Below are 25,157 nucleotides of genomic sequence, written 5' to 3' on the forward strand. Positions count from 1 at the left end.
ATCCTAGTAAAAATGGGTACTAATAAAGTAACAGACGAGGAAACAAAAATAACTTCGTACCTTTGTAATTCTATAAACTAATAACTCAATGTGCTTTTGTTAAAAGGGTAAATGTGATATTTTTGCCAAATTCGTTGTAATCAACTATGCATATACTAAGAAAATTGTGTGCATTTGTGTTCAGCTTCAAATGAAATCTCCTGAAGTAACAGATCCTGAAAAGTGTTCCGCAGTTGCAGAGTTGGAAATCAGGAAATCTGAAAAAGTAGTAAATATTTATGTAAAAGCGTTGAAGATGGAGTTATTGGTGCATTATGTGTAAACTATAAGTAGTAATGTGCTTTCCCTAGCTTTTAATTTCATGATTAACATATCACTGTCAAAAGTTATTGTAGATTAACATATATATATATATATATATATATATATATATATATATATATATATATATATATATTTCTTGTTTTTTGCGTGATGATGCAAGAAATGTAAAGCTGTTCTCCATATTTACCACTAAGGAAATGCCAACTAAAAAGGACCAGAGAGGTTCTTTTATTATTTGAGAAGTATCCAAACCCATCTACTCTTCAGTAACAGCTGTGCTGGACAAAAAAAATGTATTGTGTAAACTAGACCAACATTCTTATAACTGTCATCCGCGGACCGGTTCCAATCCACGAAAAATTCGTGCCAGTCCACCAAGAACTTTTCTCTTGGTAACTACAACTACACTTACATTATTTTCTAAAATTGTGTTTCTCTTTTTCGCCGATACTATGTACATCGATTTTGGAGTTGTACGACCAAACTTTTTTAGTGGTATGAAAAAGAGTATGAGAGCTTAAACAGAGACCGATCGCGGCACGACACGACGTTCACTTCACATCTTTCTTTGGTCGCTGGTACAACCAAAATCACGACAGTAGCGTTGTTTTCTGTCAAGAACGAATACTTAAATCGTTGTGATTGTTACAGCCGTTAAAAAAACGGTACGACAGTTCTATGTACAGAAAGAAATCTGGAGAAAAGTAATGATGATATCAAATATATGCCCTGAAAAAGTTATACCACTGGATGCACTAGATAAAGTACTACCTGCATTCGCTTTCGCTTCTGTTTTCGTCTTAGCCAGTCCTCTAAAAATTTTGCCTAGTTTCCGCAAAACATGGAAATATGTTTGAAGAACGCTGGTCTACATTGCTCTTAGCATAAAAGACAGCGAATATTTTCGTGAAAGCCGGCCGTGGTGGCCGAGCGGTTCTAGGAGCTTCAGTCCGGAACCGCGTGACTGCTACGGCCGCAGGTTCGAATCCTGCCTCAGGCATGGATGTGTGTGATGTCCTTAGGTTAGTTAGGTTTAAGTAGGTCTAAGTTCTAGGAGACTGATGACCTCCAATGTTAAGTTCCATAGTGCTCAGAGCCATTTGAACCATTTTTGGTGAAATGATTCAACATTATTCCCCACTTATGATGTATTGCTAATGTAGGGATATAGAAAGAATTTATCACATTCAAATTAGCTAAGTGACCCATTTAAGTTTTAGGGGTCTGTACTGTGAGCTGAACTATTATAGAACGCCAGTATCGTTTATCTCACAACTATGACCAGTGTGAAGGCTTAATAATCGTGATTTCGTAGTTTCCTTACAGTTTATGCATAGAATATTTAATCAGACGTTCAATCCGGATATAATGCCCAACAAGTTAACTGATTTTTTTTCTTGTGGTGTAGCCTTCCAGTTAAATACCAACAAGGGGAAAGATACTCGCTAAATGATTACATATGTTAAGAAAACGCCTCTGTGTTTTATCACGACATTCTACTATGGATACCTTACGCCTGAAAACTAAAATTTACATCAATTTGCGTATCGATTCAGTCTGATAGAACTAGTAAAAAATGCCGCCCCTCAAACTTGCTGTCCCGAGCAAAAGTCTGGAATGTCCGGCTCTAGAGCGGGCCTTGACCGTAGGCATGCTAAATATTCAATTTATGGTTCTTACCTTTGCCGCAGTGAACGTAGATGGTGCACTGTGGTCCTCCTCGACGGCCAAGGTAAACGATGAAGTCAGTGTAATTAATCCATAAATGCTGCAGACGCTGCACAAAGCACTTCTCTCGCAAGCACAGTTTACATGCGCGAACCGTCTGCCTTAGTGCGGCGCGACTACTGGACGCTGTAACGGCGCGTAGCGTGCGCCCAGACTTAATGTTGCGTATGCTTACCTACAATCGACGCATTATCGGAGTATCGAGTGCTACTAGTGGACGCTTTGAATCGCCAGCAAAACATAACTTCTTACGCACGCTTACCACAGCGACAAGATGTAAAGCGACAAACGCCACGACCTGTTCAACAATAGAACATACCACTGTCGCTCATGATCCAGGCCCAATGAACAAATAAAAAGCTACACCCGAGTTCTCTGAACAAAAAACTAAACAGCACCTATGTTTATTTTATGTAGTAGAATTAAGCTTCACTAAGTATTAACCCTTGTAAATTTTGTTTCGTTAAATACTTACCATTTGTTCTTGATGACACACCTAGAATCCAAATGGAGGGGAATATACTGGGATATATGCGAACAGACCCAAGAAGTAAGGAGGAATGCGTGGAAAAGGCAGCACCATGATGGAAGAAGGTACCACTACTGCCAAGCCAGGTGTCTTCCCAGATTAAAGAGATAACTTGGAATTCCCAGACAAAGACAAGCGACGTCCTTGACAAATTATATTTGTATGTTACCCTGGATACATATGTATCTGTAAAATGTAATATTGTAATGTGTAATTTTGTTTAGGGAAAAATTGATGTAAGAAATGTATTTGTATGAACCACGAAAAGTAAATGGAAAAATAATGAAAGGCTAACATGTAAAAGAGAAAGGAAACTGGGAGAATGCCATGACCTAGTAATATTTATATTGTAAGTGGTTTGTAAGGTAGAGTGTTACTATATGAACTGAAATGTACAGATATTTTTATGCACAACGTGTAGAACTTTGCTTCCGCCGTTTTTTCCCCAGCATTTGAGGCTTTAATGAAACAAATTGGTTTCACATGTATCATTCAAAGTATTTTCAATCGTTGGCCACTACTTTCTCCCATCTTTTTGGCAGTGTACGAATCCTGCATCGAAAAAATTGTTCATCTTTTGAAGCGATCCATAAATCAATCCAATTTGTGACTTCTTCATGAGATCGGAAGTATTGGTTAGCCAGGCCATGCGCCATTGATCTAAACAGATGATAGTCAGAGGAAGCAATGTCTGGAAAATACGGCAGGTGGGGTAGGACTTCCCATTTTAACGTTTCCAGGTACGTTTTGACCTCTTTTGCAACATGGGATCGAGCATTGTCGTGCTGCAATTTCACTTTATCGTGCCTATCGCTGTACTGCGGCCGTTTGTCTTTTAATGCTCTGCTCAAACGCATTAATTGCGTTCGATAACGAGCACTTGTGATTGTTTCACTTGGTTTTAACACCTCACAGTACATGAAGCCGAGCGGGTCAAGCCAAATGCAGAGCATGATCTTGGAGTCGTGAATATTCGGCTTGGCCGTCGACGTGGAAGCATGGCCGGGATATTCCCATGATATTTTGCGTTTAGGGTTATCGTAATGAACTCATTTTTCATCCCCGGTCACAATGCGATGCAGAAATCCCTTCCGTTTTTGCCTGTTCACGAACACGCAAACACTCTTCAACGACTCTTGGTTTCAGCTCACATGGGACTCAAGTTCCTTCTTTCTGAATCATGCCCATAGCCTTGAGACGTTTTGAAATGGCTTGCTGTGTTATTCCCACTAATTGTGCCAATTCTTCTTGAGTTTTACGCGAGTCTTCCCTCAGCAATGTCTCCACTGCTGCATCTTCGAAAACATTCTCTCTTCCACCACTGTACCGGTCTACGTCGTTAAAATCACCATTCTTGAAGCGTTGAAACCACTCACGACACGTTCCTTCACTAACAGCGTCCTTACCATACGTCCTTGAGAACATTCGATGAGACTCAGCCTCTGTTTTCTTCCTATTGAAACAAAACATAACACCTCCCGCAAATGACGAGAATTAGGTTTGTAAGCTGACATTTTCAATCAAGAACAACTTTTTGATGCAGACACAAATCGACTAATGTTTGTATGAGGTTATGTTGACCGAGGTCCAAGCTAACTGCTTGACGTCTGCGATCTGTTTCTTTCGACCGCTAGTTACCGTTGTCGCCACCTATCGGCAAACGGCAGAAGCAAAGTTGCACACCTTGTATTTAAACATAATTATGTAAATAAGTGTATTATGAAGTCCCTGAATTGACAAAGATACTGCACCTTGTGACATGTGAAATGGAAAGTGTAAAAGAGACAAGTGCAGTGTAAACAGAACTTGTGAAAGCAAAGTGATAGAACTACCTCTTTGGGCAAAGCGATCGGGCTCATTCCCCATAAATGAACTAATTTCACGCACAATTCGTCCAAGATGGTTATGTGGAGATACTTTTTTAATATTCCTTGATAAACCAAAAAGTAAAATATTGCCAGATACCGATCGTCCAATCAAAGATAAGTAAAAGCACTGATAGACCCTGAGAACAATGATGTAATTACGCTCGTCAATTATTAGCTTTAGTAGTAATCTTCTGGTCTGTCTGGTCGTCTAAAGTGTAGACGTATTTGTGAAACCTGGTACTACATTTATGAAAGTTTAATTGACTAATCACCTGTTTAAGTCAAAACGAAATCTCTACATTTGTCATTATTTATGGAAGCCTAATAAAACATTCTTCTGGAACAATATTGTTATTATTTATACGAGATGGATGCAAATAGCAGCAGTGATCATCACGACAGCACAGTACGAAAATGGAATTAGGTGAACATGCCCTTTTCTTCCTTTGTGGCCGCCATTTTCATTTTTTTAATTTGGTCATTTGTCACGACGCTAATGCTTGCAATCTTCATCATTCTCTTTTCCCAGCGAAATCCGATTCCTTTTGTTATAATTTTTATATAATTCTTATTTCCACTATAACTGATATTCTTTGCAACCAGGCCACAAGGAAAGGTAAATCTAAGAAAATACGAGCGTCTATCTCTTCTGTATATTCGTCATATGTGAGTGACTTTTATAACAATTAGGGGAAAGTGGCCCAAAATGACATAGTAGGGCAAAACGACATAGTGGCTTTTCTTTAAATTTGGCAGCTGACAGGATCATAATTTTTAGTTTGCTTGATAGCTTGTGGTGGCTACACTTTGGCCACAAGCCATTAATCTTTGCCTGCTTCCGTTTGGTGACGTGAAACGCGGGAAGCCATTTTTGAAGTCAACGAAACCAACATTTCTATTAGCAAACTTTCAAATTTGTGCAGTGTTGATTATTTGTGTGGAAAATTTACTGTCAGGAGGACATCTAATAAGGTAAGTCTTTAAATCTGTGGCGATATTTTGATGGTGTGTTTGCTAATTTTCGAGGTTATGGCCAAACATACGCTTGTGTTGAAGAGCTTAACCCTGAGATAAGTCTATGGCAGCCAGAAAAAACATCTGCAGCACGCACACAGGCTTTTAATAAGCCACAAGTCTTACAATGTTTCTGTCTGCTTCAAAGAGTAGTCAAGGACTATAATATTTTTACAACACATATTTACAATATGGACGAATCACTATTCACAACAGTTCAGAAACCTCCAACAATTTTTGCTGAAAAAGGAAAAAACAGGTTGGTGTTATAACGAGTTCTGAGCCTGGAATTCATGTGACTGTCGTAGCATGTTGCAGTTCCAGTGGATAGTACTTTCTACCTGCATTAATATTTCCTCGAAAGAAGCTGAATCCAACCATAGTAGCCATATGAGCATACATGCCATTGAACTGGCCAAAGAAAATGGGGCTGTTTTGTAGTGTCCTTCCACATTGCACCCACCTGCTTCAGCCTCTAGACTTGTCATTCTTTGGACCATTTGACACATACTATAACCAGGAAGTGAGGAAGTGGATGAAGAACAACCCAGGAAGAGTAGTTTCAGTTTACCAAATTACCAAGCTTTTCTGGGAAGCCTATTTGTTAGCAGCAACTCCAAAAAATGCCACAGACGTCTTCCAAGTTTCTGGAATATTTTCGTTTAACCCAAATATATTTTCAGAGCATTTGTATGCACATAGCAAAACAACAGATCAGCCATCTATAACAGATCAATCTACCCTATCAACATTTGAGCTTTCTTGCACTCATGGCATCAATGAGCCAGCCACAGAAAGTGCAGAGACAATCCTCTAGGAGATTTCTCCAACTCCTTCCAGTTCTGGTATGTCTGATAAAGGCAAAGCTGCTAAATGCTGCCAGGGGCTCACTGCATCACCAAATCTGCAAGTTCTAAAGGAAAAGGAGCTCCAGAAAAGCGAAAAGGAGCTGAGAAAATCAAACTGGGCTACTGCAAAGCGACATTTAACCATCGTCCCCCCCCCCCACACACACACACAGATGAAGAAGTAGCAGATATAAACGTCAATAGTGATGAATAAGAGGACGCAGCTTGTATTTACTGTTGTGATTAATACAGCTGATCAAAAGAAGGGAAGTGTGGCTGAAGTGTATGAGCTGCTCAAAATGGAGCCATGCTCACTGTGTTGGACTCTCCAATCGTACAAAAAAGTTTGCATGTGAGTTGTGCCAGTAACATATTTTTTTCTAACTAATTTAACTGAAAATATCATCCATCAATTGAATACTGTTCAAATTTTAAATGTGATTTGTAAGATTCTAAGTTCCTGGAAATAATTTGCAATACATTTTGGTATATTTTACTAAAGCACATCCTTAATTTGGTAGGATTAAAGTTCTAAGACTTAATTAATCTACAATATATGTTTATGCTATAATTTGTGCTTATACTAGCAATTTATTAGTAAAAATAAAGGAGTTATCCTGCAAAGAGAAAAGGTGTGTCATTTTGTCCCTCCAGGTAGCCCAAAATGACTCATTGGCAATATTTTTGAAATTGTGAGTTCATAGCAAAACTAATTATTTTATACTGAATTCTTCATGCATATGTTACTGTAGAAATCCCAGTGAAATTTAAAATTGCATTTATTTAATTTTAATTGGCAAATATGAGTCGTGAAAGGCAATTAACTTTTTTGTATGTCATTTTGGGCCACTTTCCACTACAATTTCTTAACATCCTCTACAGATGGAGTTGTCGTTAGACAGCCCTCTCACTCACGAATATACACGCCTTTTCTCGTTGTTGCAACTTTTCTGGTGTTGAATATCACTAATATTTTATTAATATTCGGTGGCATAGTTTCCACTTGTGTATACTGCTATTGTCGCAATGCTGCTTCATGGTGAGAATTATTACGCGACTTCATAATTAAACCCATTTTCCAAATTATTGCACCGCCTGGCGCAATAATAAGAAAGATTAAAAACAACGGAGAAGACGAATTACAATTTCTAATAGCAATGAGTTGCAGAGAAAATGAGTGTTCCGTGCACAGAGGTAGACCAATAAATTTAATTACAATAAATGTCATGTTCACTGTAAGACACCGTGATTGGCGGAGAGTATTAGTGAAAATAATATCAATATCAGTTAAGAGGTTTAATACCAGTAAAAGGTTTCAGTAAGGTGCTATCCTGTGAATTTTCAAGTAGCTTATCAGAAAGTCTGGTGTGTAAATTATTATGTTCATTTGAAAATGCTCTGGCAAAGTGAATGTTTACAAGACTAAAGATAAAGATTAGGAATATTCAGGGCTAACTGAGTCATTTGGTTTTGCAATCAAATGGTGTATATACATTTAATTGAAAAAGGATTGTTTTCTCGCAGACAATTGTTTCATGTACCAGCTAGTTTGGATTTCGTATCGTGTAGCATGAGCTCCACATATGCCCATTCAAAAATATATTTTCACATAGTTCTGTTGCCATGGACTGAGATTTGCATACTGCTATACCAAAAATAAATCTCACACATTTCTCGGATACCAACTTGAAACTTACGAACAGGAGTTTAAATATATGTAAGAAACCTTCACTGTGTAAAAGCAGAGATTCACAAGGTTAATTCTCATATGTCAACCGAAATGACGAAGTTAAAAGCAGACTTAAAAACATTGTATTGAAAAAGAGTTTGCCAAATACCGAGTAAAATAGGAGAAGCAAGCTGATGCTAAGTTGAAAACAATGGTTTCAAAAGTAAATTCACATCTTAGTGAGGTCCACAAAACTTGCTGTGCGTGAGCTGAGGATTCTGAGGGGAAGATCGTGATAAGGTTGGGAGCTAACGAAACTGTCTGTTCCACTTTTAATGAGAAAATCTTGCACCAGTGTTTAGAACATGAACGGTCGGTAGCCCAAGAATTAAGGAAGAATTTTAGGGAGCATGCAATAGAAACTGGTCACATGCTGGTCACTGGGGAAATGGCACACAGCTGGTGCATAATAAATTGCTGGAAGAGAAACTTCTCAAAACCGATGAGATTTCAAAGTTGTTACGAACTATATTACAGTATTCGCCCGCTACTTCAACGGAAGCTGCCTTTATTCATTGTCTAAAATTTGATTAGTTCGATCTGTATGGAAAAGTGCATTCCAAACTATTCATACAGGCATTTATGGACATGTTACTGAGATACTGGTCTCTGCACGAACAAATTTCTTTTGTAGCAGGACATTTTCAGGGGTTATGCCGTTAGGTCGGCGAATTAGATGGCTAACGATTGCAATGATTTACAGAAGTTCAGGGAAAAATTTTTAAAAGTGTATTGGGTTGCACAGATTAAGTGAGCATTGCTCATAGATTTCTGGTGTGGGAGTAAGTACAAACCATATAGTGGAATAGTGAAAGGATTCTGTGACTGTTGTGAAAATGCATCAAGTTTCCTGATGTGGGCATGACAATAGAACTGTTTTCCATGGATATTGAACGTATGTTGTCATTTAATATTCAACTAGAATTGGTTGCAGCGCTGTGAGAGAGTTGCGAGAATTATGTGAGTTTCCTCGAAAGAATCGAAGGCTTAAATGGTAATCATGGCGGACTGCTGAATGAACAAACGAGGCCGCTGGAAGGTGTAGGGTAGGTGTGTCTTATGCGCATTTGGAGCCGCGCTTCTGACGCACAACAGGTGACACACTAGCAGCTTTTGTAACGACAGTGCGGAATATGACAATGAGCATATTCCACATGACCCCTAGACAGTGTTTCGGCTCAGAATCGGCCAGAAACAATCAGATCTGATGTCCCAAGTTTTAATTCGAGAACTGTTAGATAATGTGTTAACGAAGTGCCCACAGTGGACGTCTCCAGTGACCTAGGTGGCACGGAGAAGCAATCGGTGGCGGTAGCAGATGTCCAGACTCGCTCGTCCAACCAGTGGGTGGGGGTGTTCTAACAAGTTTGGTAGCCGTTGGAGAGATTCGTCTACAGTACTGGGTGACCTTCACAGCAGTAGCTCAAACCATCATGAGATTCTTGACGAATCTGGCACAGCGGAAAAGTGCAGGATTGCATAGCGGTGTGACAAGGAGGAACCGACTGTACCAGAAACGGTAAGGTATAACAATTCACTGAGCTGGCAAGTGTGGCAACTCTGGGCTCCAAAACAGCATATTAAAGAACTTCAGGATACTTCCGAAATGTAAGCAAGAGAACAAAGACGAGCAATCAAACTGGAAAGCCAAAGACTGTCGCCACTTTTAGCAATTTTTCTTTAAATGTTTCCATCATACACTCCACTTTACCATTGGACGACGGATGAAACAGGTGTTTGACGCCATTGGGCATGCAGATCTACTGGAAAGCAATCGCCATGAATTGGGGTCCATTGTCTGACACAATGATACAGGGAAACCCTATGGTGGCTAGAATCTGAACAAGTGCATTGACAGTAGCGTCAGTGGAGTGGACGCCTTGCTAATCACATAGGAGTAGTTAGAATAAGCGTCCACAGCAGTGAGTCACATACAGTCCAGAAAAGGGCCAGCAAAGTTCAGATGAATGCAATCACACGAGCGACTGAGGGTGGCCAGAGCGCGAAAACTGGTGGAGCAGTCTAGTGCTGGATGCAAGCAGAGCAGCTGTGCACCAAAGCCTCCATGTCTTTGTTTAGCCATGGCCGATAGACATGTCGTCTTGCAAGGGCTTTCATCCATAGCATACCCTAATGCTCATGGTGGAGGAGTTTAAAGTAGGAGGGTGCAGGGTGGATAGGATGACGAGACTTCAATTATCTGCCTGCATGTCAAGCAAGAGAACATCAGAGATGACTGACAGACAGTTGGAAAGGCGAGCCTAGACCGGGAGTTCTGGACTGGTGGACTTGGAAAAATAAGTGGGCCAACCATGGAGCACATAGTGACACTGGCGTTTGTTGGTAGAAATGTGTTTAGCTGTAATGGGAAACCTGTCCAATTTGTGTTGTCATTCCATGTCGATCTGGAAACAGGAGGTTTTCTGTCAGTCATATGCCAGATCAGCTCCTAACGGCAGACAAGAGAGAGTACCAGAATTTGCGTGTTGTGCTGTGTGCCTACACATAATGGTATAATTGTAGGAGTTGAGGAAAAGTGCCCAGTGCAGGAGCTATCATGCTATCCGCTCCAGAAGCCAGGAATGTCGCCCAAAGTGTGCTACCAGTGGTTTGTGGTCTGTAGCGGGGGTAAACTTGGTCCCGAATAGGTAAACAAGGAAGTTCTTAACGGCAAAGATAATTCCAAAACCTTGCTTTTCGATTTACAGGTAGTTCTTTTGAGTGGTTGTCAGCATCTTTGATTCAAAGGCAATTGGTTGCTCACTACTGTCATCCTGTCATCGTTCCTAACCATCAGCACTGTACTAGTGTCATTAAGGGAAGCATCAGCGGTCAAAACCAGGAGACGTGATGGGGAAAAGGTATTAAGGCAGGATACCGATGCAGTACACACTTCAGCTGTGTGAAAGCATGCTCACATGCCAGTAATGAACATCATCCTTCCGCAACTGGTTGAGCAGATGCATAATGTGCGTCAGCTTTGGGAGGAGCTTGGAATAATAATTCACCTTTCTCAAAAACGCCGGCAGCTCCTGAAAGTTTTGTGGTTGTGGCAAAGAATCAATAGCAGAAACGTTGCAGTCAGTGGGTTGGGTCCCTTTTTTGTTGAACAAGTGTCCGAAATATTCCACTCCAGAATAAACTGAATTTCTAAAAGCAAGACCTGAGCCCTGCATCACGCAATGTAGTAAAGAGAGTGCAGAGGTTATGCAGGTAGTCTTGACGCATAGTGCCCGTGCCAGGTAAGTCGATGAGGCAGTTAGTACATGCAAGGATGGACGTTGTTAACTGTTCAAGGTATCTATGAAAGATTGCCGGAGTGGAAGAGATCCCAAAGGGCAAGGACTTGTATTTACATAAACCAGTGTTGAAGGCGATAATGCCTTACCATTCCTCATCCATTCAGATCTGCAAATATACATCAGTAAGAGCTATCCAAGAAAAATATCCACCTCTGACAAGCTTCTTGAGGAGGTCCTCTGGACCTGGTAAAGGATAAGTTTCAACTTGTGACTGGGCATTGATTGTCCATTTAAAATCTCCACATACCTGGAGGAAGCAACTGGGGCTTCTTAAACACAACCAAGGGTTTGGCTCAGTCACTGGTTTTAAGACCCCAACTCCGTGAAGATGACTTAGCTCATGCTTAACGGTCATCCACAAGAAAGACTTGGACATAAGAAGACATAGGCCTTGAAATCTGTGGCTCATCTCAGACCAGGTTCTAATACAGGTGCGAACACTGCATAAGGGTCGTCGACTTCCTGGGAGGGAACTGTATCAAACACGACCTGAACTTCATCAGTGATGGAAAATCCAAACAGCGAGAAGGCATTCAGACCGAAAATATTGCAAGCCGAGTGACAATTGACCACAAAGAGCGTTATCAGGTGTGTGACCTCTTTGCAAGCTGCGGTGATTGTGAATTTACCACAAAGAGGAATCAAGATGTCACTATATCCGACCAACTAACAGGAGGCAGGGGCAAAACCAGGGGAATACAGACGAACATACATTTATTTTATTAGGTTTAGAGGTTTATTAAGGAAACAGAATCTCCTGTGTCCGCCTGAAAAATGGACATCCTGGTTCACAGTCACGAGATTGATAAGTAACTTAGTAGCAGGAGATTGCCATTGGGAATAACCACCTGAAGTTCATGCACCATCCCTTGACCCATATGGAGTGTGGGATCCGACTGTCCTGACGGTTTATGATAGAGTTCGGAAGTGCCCATCTTTCCCACAATGGGTGCAGTGCGCCAAGTGGTCCAAACAGCCCACACGTGAGTGTGCTGTGAAGTAGTCAGGACATGATAGCTTATGCTGAGGGTTGACTGAGTTTTCGGAGACCACTGACGCGTCCGAAATCGATGAATCACGACGCCGCCGTCGGGAAAAAGACTTACGAGAATTCCTTCCCCTGAGGTGCCACCTGGACCACAACTACCTGTGAGCGATTTGTAAGGTTTTCATTTGCTGCCTGCATGTTCTCGAAAAAGTGCACGGTCTTCAACATTTCGTCCAACGAATGGTTGTCCAGTTTGAGGGGTGCAGTGTGTTCTTCCCGATCGCGAGATAATTTAACCACTGCATATCAGAGAATCTGCATATGTTTTGAAGTCACATTTGTGGAAGTGAAACTGCAATGTCGACGTAGGCCTTGCATGTTTTTCACCTACGAGCGATCTGACTGACCAGATGGCACGTGTAATGGAACTTCAGGCACGATGAGACCACATGGAATCGTTGTGCATAATAATTCAACAACAACGAACACTGCTCGAACGTGAGCGCGACAGGATTCGAGAGTGGAGCCAATATTTTGGAAAAAAAATGTCTCTATTGAAGCCCAAGAAAGGAAACGACCGTTGGAGCGCGTCATCAGAAGCCGAAAAGCTGCGAAGTACTGTTTTTATCACGGCAAGTACATGTCCCAATCCTGTTTGGAATCGTTAAACAGAAGAAACGTGGGTAGGCGGCTTTCTGCTTGGGAACTGACTGCAGCCTGGAGGTATTGGGTACCCTGAACCTGCAGTTGATACTTTAAAAGCTGAATTTCCCGATGGAACAGTTCCGAATGTTGTGCTGTTGCTGTTGCTGTACTGAATTTGTTTTTGTAACTACTGTTGGAACTGCTGTTGCAACTGCTGCTTCAGGAGCAACATCTGCTGCTGCAGTTTCGCGAGATGCATGAGCTTTGCGTCTATCGGACGCCGCTAACCTTTTACCTCGTCGCCAATTATAGTGACCAGAAAGGGGCTAGACTGGAAACGGCTGGATAATCAGTGGAACAGATCGATCGGCAGAGGGCGTCACAGGAAATCACCTGAGAGTAAACAGGTGTACAACAACCGAAAGAAAGGAAACAATGGAGATGATACGGCAAAATAACAAATCCAGCAAGTAAACCAAGGTTGAAAACCTAAGATGTAGCGAACTCAGAAACAAGACAATGATGTGCAGTGAGATCAGTACAACAGCGCAGAGAAACCACGACTGATTGCAGAACTACTGCACTGCTGACTCTAAAGGGCAACCACAGGCGCTGATAGGCCGGCAGAGTGGGCATTCACTTGCAGCGGCACTCACGGCAGCGACACTAGGGCCCACAGATGTAGAGCACTGTCCAGTGGCAGTCGTCGAGTTTCATACTGTCTGGTGAGCCTTCAAACTCATAGGGCCAGAATACCACAAAAGTGAATTAAAGACTGAGCAGCAATAAGCAACAGAAAATATGGATTAAGTGGTATACAGACATGAGAGTCCAGGGATTAAGTAAACATAGCAAAAACAACCAATAAAATGTGATATTAAGAGAAAAGTCGATGGAGTCATGTGTGGAAGTCGTTGGCCATTGGTATACTGTAACGAAAAGCAATTCTAGCTTTCCACCACGAGTAAAGGCATTCTAAAACTATCTGATAAATTAAAGGTTGATGGTCATCAGAAACCTTTGTGAGGTAAAAATTCTAAGATTTTCGAACTTAGACCCTAGCTGAGAAAGAGAGTGCACAGGTACGGGTTGGAGTGAACGACGGTAGCCACGAGGAAGGAGGCAGTGTCATCAAACATGTGGCCTGCAGGAATACTATCTTTTGTTCCATGTGTGTTGCTAGACCTCACGGTATAGGGCCACTGCCACCTCTAAAGGATGCACCACGAAGGAATTATCCGAATGGAACTCAAATCGATGGTCAAACAAGTGATTACAGTTTCAAAAAAATTAAATGATTTATTCAAGAGAGAGTGCTCAACGAATTGAACAAGTCAATAATGCATAGGCCCACCTCTGGCCCTTATGCGAGCAGTTATTTGGCTTGGCATTGATTGATAGAGTTGTTGTATGTCGTCCTGAGGGATACTGTGCCAAATTATGTCCAATTGGTGTGTTCTATCGTCAAAATCCCGATGTGGCTGGAGGGCCCTGCCCATAATGCTCCAAATGCTCTCGATTGGGGAGAGATCTGGTAATTTTGCTGGCCAAGGTGGGGTTTGGCAAGCACAGAGACAATCAGTAGAAACTCTCGCCACGTGCAGACAGGCATTGGCCTGCTGAAATGTAAGCCCACGATTGCTTGGCACAAAGGGCAACAAACGAGGAGTAGAATATCATCGACATATCGCTGTGCTGTGAGATTTTTGTGTATGACAACCAAAAGGGGTCTTGCTATACAAAGAAATGACACCCCAGATCATCACTCCTGGTCATCAGGTTGTATGGCTGGCGAAGTCAGGTTGATTGTTGGTTGTTGAGTTTGTTCCTGTTTTCAAGGGGTACGATCGACGCCAGTTGAACAGCTCTGTGAAGAGGGCCACTATGGAGTTGGATTGACTGCTTCGGCTTGGTGCTGGGTCAGGGATTGGTTTGGTTCCTGTTGACACTATTGGTAGGTGGGGCTTTACTTCTCATGGCCTGCATCTCAATAGAAAAGGGAAGGACATACTGGCTAGGTTGATAGCAAATTCTTTAAGGGGGGAACCTGCAACTCATGGAAGTAGCTCTTTTTTAGGATAAGCTCAATATCTATACATTCAATATTGAATAAAGATGTATCTGAAAATGTTAAGCTAACACTTTTGAAGGCAAAAAAAGCAACAGGAAATTTACTACATCAAAATATCACATGTTTAAAAAACAAAAAGGTTTAAAAAACAAAATTAATGAATTTCAAATCTGTTTAGATAAGCTACAGTCTACAAATCCTGTTGATATTATTTGTATTTCTGAACATCATTTAGGTAGTGAAATTGAAATGCTAAATATGGAAGGGTATACCTTAACTTCAAAGTATTGTAGAAAAGAGATGGAGAAAGGAGGACTTGCCACTTACATTAGAAAGGGTCACAATTATAAAAACATTGACATTCTTAAATACTGTAATGATCAGCATTTTGAAGCATGTGCCTCACAAGTAGAAACACACAAAATAAAAATAATTGTACTCACAATCTACAGGGCTCCACCTGGTAATTTCCAGCTATTCGCTAAACAGCTTGATGCAGTATTAAATTTCTTAACTTCTAAAAATAATGAACTCATACTAAGTGCAAATTTTAATTTAAATTTTCCAGAGGATAGTTACTCAAGATCCATACTAGAGTCTCTTACCACTTCTTATAATCTCATTCCATTAGTAAAGTTCCCAACTAGGGTCATGGGTACCAGCAGCACTGCTATTGATAACATTTTCATAGATATTACGACACTAGCAAATCATAGTATAAATCCAATATTTAGTGGCCTTTCAGGTCATGATTGCCAGTTGCTTACATTTAATATAGTGGGGTCTGATTCAACTAATAACAGGAAGTGGGAAACTGTATGAATAATAAATGAAACAGGAATTAAGGTATAAAAACTGTTTGAGGAATACAGACTGGAAAGATGTACACAGTTAACCCAGAATAAATGAAAAATATAACTGTTTCTCTAATACAGTCATAGGTCACATTGAAAACTGCTCCCCTAAGAAAGTAATCAAAGCGAATAGATTAAATTTTTCAAAACCTTCGATTACAAATGGAATGAAAGTATCTTGCAAAACAAAAAGAAGACTGTACTTAATGCCAAGGGAAAATGATGACTACAGAGCTAAATCACATTACAAATTATATTATAAAATTCCAAACAAAGTAATCAGAACCTCAAAATGTATTTATTTTCAAGAAAAAATAAATGCCTCTAATAACAGGATAAAACTATATGGAACATAGTAAAAAGTAAAACAGGAAAAACTAATCAGGCAAATGAGGAAATTATGTTAAATGTAAATAATGAGTTGATTAGAGATACATCCAGAATTACAGACACTTTCAAGAACTTTTTCCATTCAATAGCAGACAATTTAGGTTTGCACAGTTCCTCAGAAGACAGCTTAAAATATTTTTAAAAATGCATTTCCGCAGAAGTTTCACAAAATTCAACTATTTCCTACATCACCAAAAGAGATTTCTAATATTATTAGCTCTCTTAAAAACAAATGTTCCAGTGGTTATGATGAAATCAGCACTCTCATAATTAAATGTTGTTCCTCAGAACTTTGTGACATACTGAGCTACTTATGTAACGAAACCTTCCACAGCGCTACTTTTCCAGATAAGCTTAAATATGCTATTGTCAAACCATTACACAAAAAACGAGACAAATCATCAGTGGAAAACTTCTGTCGCATTTCATTATTGGCAATATTTTCAAAGGTGTTTGAAAGGGTTATGTACAATAAACTTTATAAACACTTAGTACAGAAAAACATTCTCATTCGTAATCAGTTTGGATTTCGGAAAGGATTGTCAACTGATCAAGCTATATTCACTGTTACAGAACATATACTAGAATCGATAAATCAAAAGTTATTACCACTTGGAGTATTCTGTGATCTGGCTAAAGCTTTTGATTGTGTTAAGCAGATATAGTTATAGAAAAGTTAAAATATTATGGGATAACAGGAGTAGCAGGCTCATGGTTCTCATCCTATCCTTTTAATAGAAAACAGTGTGTGTCTGTTTCAGGCTTACCACATAACAAGAGTCATTCAAAATATGAAACCATCAGACAAGGGGTGCCCCAGGGTTGTATTTTAGGTCCCTTGTTGTTCCTATTATATATCAATGACCTTCCATATACAGTGACAAAATGCAAATTTTGTCTTATTTGCAGATGATTGGTATAAAAAACAATACCCGTGATCTCACTGAGCAATCAGCTAATGAAATATTTCTAAGTATCAGTGGGTGGTTCACAGCAAATGGATTGTCACTGAATTTTGCAAGACCCAGTACATACAGTTCAGTACCTCACAAAGAATACCTGACCCTATAAGTACAATGTATTCAAACAATGAAATTAAAGCTGTAGATAGTGTCAAATTTTTAGGGCTAGAAATTGACCATAACCTAGACTTAATCAAATGCCTTAGTTCAACTACATTTGCAGTACACATGATAGCGGAAATAGGTGATTTAAAAATGAAGAAGTGAGTTTATTCGGCCTACTTCCATTCACTAATGTGTTATGGAATCATCTTTTGAGGAAACTCCTCTCACAAAGAGAAAATTTTCAAAATTCAGAAACGAGCCCTTAGAATTATATCTGTTGTCAGTCCTAGATCATCATGTAGAGACCTCTTTAAGAAACCTGGTATTCTAACTACTACTTCTCAGTACATATACTCATTGCTGTCCTTTGTCATTTCCAATATGTCTCTTTTTATACAAAATAGTGCAAAACATGGTTATAATACCAGAACCAAAAACAATCTGTGCAAGGAGTATAAAAGCTTAACATTACTACAAAAAGAAGTCAAACACATGGATACTCATATATTCAATAACTTACTACAGCATATCAAAGGTCTTGTAAGTGATAAAGTTCGGGTTCAGAGTGAATTTTAGAAACCTTCCGTTGGCCAACTCCTCCTACTGTATCGATGAATATCTTCACAGAATTATAGCTCATAACTCTGTCTGCCTTAGCATTGTAAAATATCCATGTATCTGAATAAATAAAAAAAACTTTGACTCTTTCTACATCTCAGAGACTCCTCTCCAACTGGTCCATGGAAAACGATAAATGTAATGTAATGTAATAATGTATCCCACTGCTATATGTAGTATCTCCAGTCATGTCTTCGGCCTAGAGTCTCATTAACTGGGATAGTTTTGTCTTCAGTGATGAGTCCCACTTCGAACTGAGCCCTGATGACCAACGAAGATGTATCTGGAGACGCCCAGGACAGCGATGGGATATCATGCTGACTGTTGCCCGCCATAAGGCCTGAAACCAGCACTGATGGTCTGGGGTGCTATTTCATTTCATAGCAGCACCCCTTTGGTTGTCATCCATGGCACCCTTGCAGCGCAGTGGTACGTCGTCGATATTCTTTGCCCAGTTTGGTTACCGTTGATTGCAAGACATGCTGGACTTATATTTCAGCAAGATAATGTCCACCTGCACATGGCGAGAGTTTCTGCTGCTTGTACTCGTGCTTCCCAAACCCTACCCTGGCCATCAAAGTCGCCAGATCCTTTCCCAATTCAGAACGTTTTGGAGCATTATAGGCAATGCTCTCCAACCAGCTCAATATTTTGACGATCTAACGCGCCAATTAAACAGAATTTGGCACGATATCCTTCAGGAGGACATTGAACAACCCTGTCAATCAATGCCAAGTCGAATAATTGCTTGCATAAAGGCCATAGATGGATCAGTATGTTATTTACTTCCTCAGTTTGTGAAACTCTCGATCCCATTCGTATAATGTCTTTATGATGCGTCGTTTTTCTGTTTCAAGGCGTATTAGAATTATGTTAAGATGGTAAGGTAATTGGTAGTATTAACTATCAGTCGATGTTTTCTTAAAAGCAACAGTTTTAAGTATCGGGGGAACTTCTCAGAAGTTCGTAGTGCTTATAAACGAAATGAAAATGTCAGACTAAAAGGTTTGGAAAATACACTAACATATTGGGTGTTGGAAGAATATGGATGAATACGAAATAACAAAAAACTTAATTTCTCATATTGTTCTTCAAAATTCAGGGAAGTTTTAAAAACAGTGGGATGAGGTGAGACGTGGCAGTGGTATCTCTGTGTACTGTGCACACTTACTGCCCATTTTATCAATAAATTAAAACAATGAAGGAGAGAAATACTGAGTTGTAATCGTATCTAGATGTATAGAAAATTTTCGTGTAATACTTTTGGTTAAAACAGCATTTTATCTCAGTGGAGAATCACGATTTATTTGAATTTTAATCCCGCTTATTAATCTAACTTCACGACCGCCAAAGGCCACCAGTGCCCGCCATTGTTGAGCAGCAAGGCAGTGTCGGTCACAAAAACTTGAGTCAGCAGTCATGTGGGCAGCCCACACCGTCAGGAAGGCTCAAATGCTGGCCAAGTTATACTGACAGTGCCCTAAGCAAAAATACTGCATTGTTTGCGGAAGCGGACTCCCCTTTGGAACGACCAGGTGGAAGACTCCAAGGCGGCATAAAAAGAGAAAAGAAAAATTGGGCAGGGTGCAGTTACTCATTGTTGTAATTACATAGTAGGGGAAATTCTGTTATCATTTTGCAGGGGTATCCCATGAGCAATCGATGTAAGGAATTATGATCTTAAAAGCATTAACATTTCACAAAGTGGATGGTATGACATCACCCGGGACGGGCAGCAGTGGGGAGTGAAGCGCCATTCTTAGGAGAATGTGGATAGTGGCTGGAGTTATCATGCATGCAGTGTACGTCAGCTCCACAGGAAATACTAAGCTTTCTTTTTGTGCTTATTAAGTCAATAATGTCTCGGCAAGTGAAGTCGAATAGGAAATGCATTTGCTTGGTGTTGCAAAGTATATTTTGGTTTCTGACAACTTACACAGATTTAGACGACGTCAGTCAATGCATAAAGCTTATGCCAGGCGCGATATCAATACTATTGTTCATCTCGGTAAGAAGAATGCTTTGACTACTCCACTGTTACCTGTCTCAGTGCTGTGCTTTTATCATCGTCAATGGTCATCAGGTTGCAACAGTGGGATTATTTTATAATTTTGTGCCAGGGAGGATATTATGGGAGGTATTACGGGAAACTGCAATCTCTCCAGGATCGTCTCCATGTACCAAGGCCGGTAACTCAGAGAGTGAGCTGTCTCACAGATCTGCTCTAGATAAAACTCGCACAATCTGATTGAGAAAAGCTCATTGGTCATCTGGGAAGCGCCGCGCCATCGGCTCTGACACTGCAGCATCAGCACTAGCAGAAAGGCACATGGGTCAAAGCCTTCGTGCCTCAGTCTCAGAAAAGGGGTGGATAATATTGAGGCTGTTACATATTTAATAATAAATATTCATTGCACACTTCTCCCCCTTCACATAAATTCACCTGATGATTTTGCTCTATAGTCTGGAGCTAATGTTAAACTGTGTCACCATTCTTTTCAGTCATCAGTTTCCTGACTGGTTTGAAGCGGCCCGCCACAATTTACTCTCCTGTGGTAAACTCCTCATCTCAGAGTATATCCTCCGTTATTTGTTGGATGTATTCCAATCTCTGTCTTCTCATACAGTTTTTACCCTCTACAGCTTTCTCTAGTACCATGGAAGTTATTCCCTATTGCCTTAACACATGTCACATTAATCCTGTTCCTCCTTCTTGTCAGTGTCCTCCATACGTTCCTTCCTTCGCCGGTACTGCGGAGAATCTCCTCATTCCTTATCTTACCAGTTCCCATAATTTCCAACATTCTTCTGTTGCGCCACATCTCGCAAGCGTCGGTTCTCTTCTGTTATGGTTTTTCTGCAGTCCATATTTCACTACCATACAATTCTGTGCTCCAAACGTACGTTCTCAGAAATTTCTTCCTGAAATTAAGGCCAATGTTTGATACCAGTAGACTTCTCTTGGCCAGGAATGCTCGCTTTGCCTGTGATAGTCTGCTTTTGATGTCCCTCACTGCTGCGTCAATCATTCGCAATTTTGCTTCCACGGTAGCAGAATTTCTTCACTTCGTGATCCTCAATTTTGATACTGAGTTTCTCGCTATTCTCATTCCTGCTACATCTCATTGCCTTTGTCTTTTTACAGTTTAGTCTCCGTCCAAGTCCTATACTCATTAAGCTATTCCTTCTACCCAACTCATCCTGTACTTCCTGTTCACTTTCATTGAGGACAGCAATATAATCAGCGAATCTAATCATTGATATCCTTTCGCCATGAATTTTAATACCATTCTTGAACCTTTCTTTTATTTCCTTTATTGCTTCTTCGGTGTGTAGACTGAGCAGCAGGGGTGGACGACTGAATCCCTGTCTTACACCCTTCTTAATCTGAGCACTTTGTTCTTGGTCTTCCAATCTTATTGTTCTCTCTTGGTTCTTATACGTATTGTATTTTACCCATCTTTCCCTACTGCTTACTCCTGTTTTTTCATTGTACACCATTTTACATTCTCGAATGTTTTTCCTAGGTCGACGTTGCTATGAGGGTATCCTGACTTTTCTTCAGCCTTCCTTCCATTATAAAATGCAAAGTGAGAACGGCCTTTCTGGTGCTTTTACCTTTCCTAAAAACAAACTGATTGTCATTTAACTTTTCCTCTAGTTTCTTTTCCATTCTTCTGTACATTATTCTTGTCAGCAGCTTACATTGGATGCTTACATTAGTTGATGCTGACTATACGATATTTTTCGCACTTATCTGCCCTTGCTATCTTTGGAATTGTGTGAAAGACACTTTTCTGAAAATCTCACTTCAATGGTCATTTGGTAGTCGTTCTCCCAATGATTTTAGAAATTCCGATTGAATGTTATCTATCCCTTCTGCCTTATTTGATCTCAATTCTTGCAGGGCTTTTTTTTTTTTGAGTTTTCTATATCTGAATCAGTCGTCCTGACATTCATTTCTTTTTCGATTCTTCCTGCAGCCATTTCGCCTTGGCTGCTCTGAATTTGCTATTTATTTCATTCCTAAGGGATTTACGTTGCTGTTTTCTTGTCTTTCCATGAACATTGTTGTACTTTCTCTTTCGTCGATTGATTGAAGTATTTTAGATGTTAGCCAAGGTTCACTCAACGTTACCTTCCTTGCACCTATGTTTGTCTGTAAAACATCTTTGCGTGGCCTTTTTATAGATGTCCACTCTTCTTCAACTGAGCTGCCCACTCTGGTGTTACTTATCGCAGTACCAACAACCTTAGCAAACTTCAAGTACGTCTCGTCGTTCCTCGGTATTTCATATTCCGCGTCCTTCCACACTAATTCTTTCAGACGATTCTCTTGGGTGTCCATCTACGCTTCATGAGTACTTAGTTGTGATCTGGGTCTACATCTGCGCCTAGGTACACCTTAATATCCAATATCTGATTTGTAGCATTCAATATCATCTGCATCACGAAATATGTCAGTTTCTGTACAGTTATTGCATGGAATCATTCCATTGCTATTAATTACGTTTGGTGTCTTAACATTTTTTACATTCGTCACAGTGCTTTGTTGATTTCGTTGAGCAATCTCTGTGTTCCAATATTCAGTGTTAGTTTTGAGACCGTCATATTTCATGAGATTTATTTTATCAGGTTTTTAATTGAATGTATCCATAAGCTCAGTTCACGCATTATCAAGTGCATCACACAATTTGTTGTAATCGTCCTTTATTTCTCTCTTTATTTCTTGACGAAATTTTTCAATTTTCTGCTGAGATTTCGTAATTTCCTGTTTAATTACTTGAGCCATTTTCCAATTTTTTAAAATTTCTTGACTCATTTCCTGATGCAAATTTTCCATTTTTTGTATTATCTGCAAGAGTAAATCATTGGTAACTATAGCCATTTTCCTAAGTGGCTACTGGTGTTGAACTAGGCATTGTCAAACCTAAATAACAAACATCACTCTTGAGAATATTTTTGTTGCAACTACAAAAATGTGTGACTTTTTTTCACCATACGCGTTAACTTCATTGAGGTTAAGCATCGTCAGTGGTCTTTAATTAAGTTATTTGCATTCTGATTAGCTTCTAGAGCAAAAAACAGTTCGTTAAGAATAAGTTGATTTGTACTTACGGTGATTTTTCGGCTGATTTCTCGCTCAGATCGGGAAATGCCGTCTGCTAGCACATCGTTGTTTTTCTGTGTTAGACACTGATAACTTTGCTCTAATTTTTAGATGTTCTGCGGCACTACACAGTTGTTATGTTTTCTACAACACTCTTTTATGTACAGCATTGTATTCTGCCTGTTTTTGTACTCCAATTATGTGTTGTTGTTTTGAAGTGTTGCCAACATAACCTTTCCTCTACTTTGTCTTTGACCGACAACATTTTTTTAAAATTAGATTATTGTATGTGTGTAATTCTAATTACTTATGTTTCTGTGAATTTATGTACTGTGTAAGAGTAGAGAAGGAATAGCGATTGAGGGATTTTTTTTTTGAAGGGGTGGGTGAAACCATGATGAATGGATATAAGTATATAGCAGTGCGATGGTGTGTGAGTTAGAGGAGAAAGTGAGAAGCGAGAAGTGATATGGTTTCCATTATTTAACTGGTCATTGAGTAACTGTTTATTTTGTGTTAATGCTTTTTATATGTGGAAATTTTCTGTGAAAGGGAGGAGGTGTCTGTCTTTACTGATTTTTATGATATTCATATCGTTTTCAATATTGCTCAGTCTATGGTGTTCTTCTTTTAGATGATCTGCAAATGTTGAATGATTTGTACCATATTTAAATAGTCTGGTGTGTTTTTATATCTTGTGTCAAATGTCCTGCCAGTCATTCCAATGTATATCTTCTCGCAATCTCTGCAACTGAGCTGATATATACCACATTGTTGGTATCTGTCTGGGTTTGATTTCAGTTTTTGGGATGCGCTTTTGTATGGAATTGTTTGTTTTGTAAAACAAACATCACTGTCTTATACAATTCACAGAATTATGAACTTCAAAATTCTGTTCTACATTAACTCAATCGTCAGACTGATTTGCTCTGAGTCAGTCAGTTTAATAATGTTCATAACAGTAACTGAAATCTATATGCAATTTAATAGCTCCTTTGCGAAATTAAAAAGTACTAACTCATTTCACAGTTTCTTTCCTATCCTCTTGTAAGCAGCATTGCACCCAGTTCTTGTTTTCTCAGAGGCCTTCAAAGACGGCACTGGTTTCAGGCCCTGGAGCTGCTCATCACAACATGTCTAACTAATACGACCACAAGCACCGATAATCCCATGCATACATTATGGCCTTCATTACATCTAAGATGACATGACAATACTCCTGCTGAATATACTGATGAGCTTTGTTGACTAATAAACATTGACTATGATGAATAAGTTTCCTTCAGTTACGAAAATATTCCACTTAATAGACACTGAACACTATTTATTAATGTCAAACAACTTTCCACCACAAATACATTTCAAATTAAACATTATTTAGTGATACAGTGTACCATAAGCTTCATGACTGCACGTAGTCATCATCAGTGATATTACATTCAAACGTATATGGGTAGTGTTCCCTTGCAAATTTTCAACATGAGTTATGGACGTTAGCCATACCGTATTTGATTACAGTTCCACAGGCACTACTATGTGCAATGTATCAGTGATTAAAGTTCCAGTTTCAATACACTGTAGAATTCTCAGAATGATGTCATATTTGAAATGCATATTATTGATGAAGGGGAAAACTTCATGGAATAAAACAAAAATTAACGAAAATTTATTGTTATTGTAGCATGTAACAAAAAGCTTTAACGATAATTTTAACGATATATGATGCTGTAAGCGTCTTAGCGTAATTGGGGCCGGCTAATTGGAGCTGACAGATGACTCGCAGTACGACGGCTAAGGTTTGATTTGCACATTATACCATCCGCACTGTTCAGTGTACACGACCGAACAAGTTTTCCGTGAACAGCTGTGGCACTGTCGACTAGTGCCGAGTCGTATCACATCGGATGGGAAAAATCGTATTTTAGTTGTCTTGACGCTAAAAACCGGTCGATTTCTAACTGTCACGAGACTGGCGTAAGACATGTTCAGTATGCTGACCACCGTTTTCTGCCACAAGTTGAAATCGAGAAACAGCATGTTCCACAACAGAGCGGAGAGTCACGGGGGTCATG

The sequence above is a fragment of the Schistocerca cancellata genome, chromosome 3 (genome assembly GCF_023864275.1).
Source record: "Schistocerca cancellata isolate TAMUIC-IGC-003103 chromosome 3, iqSchCanc2.1, whole genome shotgun sequence".
NCBI lineage: Eukaryota > Metazoa > Arthropoda > Insecta > Orthoptera > Acrididae > Schistocerca > Schistocerca cancellata.